Raw genomic sequence first — 2,299 nt, forward strand, 5'->3', positions numbered from 1 at the left:
TTCACTGGTGCTGGTTCAGTCCTCATACAAAGAAAACACACCAACCAATGGTGTGCAAATGTCCCACACTGCACCAGCATGACCTGCTCACATTGCACACCATTAAAACTGTACAACATACCCTCCTCCCACAAGACACACACACACACACACACACACACACACACTGAGGCCCCAACAGAGCCACGGAGCAGAGCGCTGCATTTCTCCCCTCGTGTGTGTGTGTAGAGCAGAGCCGTCTCCAGCTCCAGCAGAACTTACAGGAGAGCAGGCGAGAGGGAGAATTGGGTCACTCCTAATTAGCGTCGGGGAAGACGCTTCTCTGTTCCCGATGTGTTTTAAAGACATTTGTTCAAGGTGTCCAATTAGCACTTAACTCCACAACTGAACGCACTCTTCTTGAACCGAGCAGAGCTCCTAACGGATCACCTGAACCTGACGCTGCGCACATACAGGCCACAAGTCAACGTGTTCTTAGATGAAGTCCAGATGATCTTTGGATTGAGTGCCAGTGGTCTAAACCTGGGACACACACACACACACACACACACACACACATAGCTGCACCATGGAGAGGTGCGAAGGGAACACACACACACACACACACACACACACACACACACCAGGGATGGAAATGAACTTTTTTGTCCACCTGCCACAGTGGCAGGTAGATTTTAAAATCTACCAGCCACTCAACATTTTTACCAGCCAATATATATTCAACCGTTCCATACATTATACTGCCAAGATGTAACGGTATGAAAATTTAACCCCACGGTTATAGTGACCAAAACTAGATGTACCGCAAAGCGATACACAATATGACCGCCGCTCAGTCCTGCACATTCTCTCCGCAAATATCAATCACGCTTGTGTTTCCATCGCCTACTCCATCCCTACTGCAACTTTTATGTAGGCCTATGTAAATGAGTGTGTGCATGTGTGCGCTTGCTTTTGTGTATGAGTGCTTCTCTGTCTAGTGTGAGTGTGTGTCTGCTTGTGTGTGTGTTTAATGTGTCTCTGAGTATATGTTCACTGTGTTCTCTGCCGTCACTGTCACTCCAATATCAGATAACACACACACACACACACACACACACACTCACATGCGCGCGTGTGCACACACACACACACACACACAAACACACATACACAGGCACACACTCACACACGCACACACACACACACTCGCACACACACACACACACACACACACACACACACACACACACACAAACACACACACACAGGCACACCCAGAGAGAGAGAGAGAGAAAGAGAGAACACACACAGAATACACACAGATAACACAGACATAGAGAGAGAGAGAGAGAGAGAGAGAGTGAGAGAGAGAGAGAGAGAGAAAGAAAGAGAACACACACAGAACATGCACATACACACATATACACACATGCAAACACACAGATGGGCACACAGAAACGCACCCACACACACAGGCTATAGTACATCACACACACACTCACTTCTCAGCTCCGGTGGTCTCACAAAATGTACTCAAAGATGTGTGTGTGCATGTGTGTGTGTGTGTGTGTGTGTGTAGGTGTGTGTGTGTGTGTGTGTAAGGGTGTATGTGTGCATGCGTGTGGGCGTGTTTGTGCATGTGTTTGTATAATGTTTTATGTACATGTGTGTATGTAGTGGTGCGTGTGTGTGTAGGTATGCGTGTGTGTGTGTGTATTTATGTGTGTGTGTGTGTGTGTGCGTGTGTGTGTGTGTGTGTGTGTGTGTTCCTGCATGTTTGTTGCACCCAGAGCAACCATTCTCTTTTAAAACATATTTGGAAACTAGTTGATTAAAGGTTTCTAATGGTGTCACTTATATGTTTCTAGGACAAAAACTAGCAGAGATTGAGATGTTTGGAACAGTTTTTGAAATCCCCAGGGGGGGATTTAGACTCCAGATAATACCACCATCTACTGGCCGATGGGTATACAGTCCTGAATGTACACATAAATCCATTTATTTTATAGCCCCCCATGGATGAAATTCCACAAAACTTGGCATACTCCCAGAGGGTGTCAGGTTAATCATACACATGAAATTTGGTGCAGTTCATAACATCTCATCTGAAGATAGGGGCAATTAAAGCAATATTACATTGCATTTTCAATTTTTACGATGGGGGGGCAAATCACAAATGACTGGTTATAAGCTAAGTTGATGCAAGCTCTAGAGAACAACATACCATAAACATTTTGTCATCCTCGGTGCCACGGTTCAGGTAGTTATGTAGGAAAAACTGTCATTTTTGGGCTTCGGGCGGGGGCAGCGCGGGGGT

Source organism: Sardina pilchardus, chromosome 7 (assembly GCF_963854185.1).
Source record: "Sardina pilchardus chromosome 7, fSarPil1.1, whole genome shotgun sequence".
NCBI classification, from domain to species: Eukaryota; Metazoa; Chordata; class Actinopteri; order Clupeiformes; family Clupeidae; genus Sardina; species Sardina pilchardus.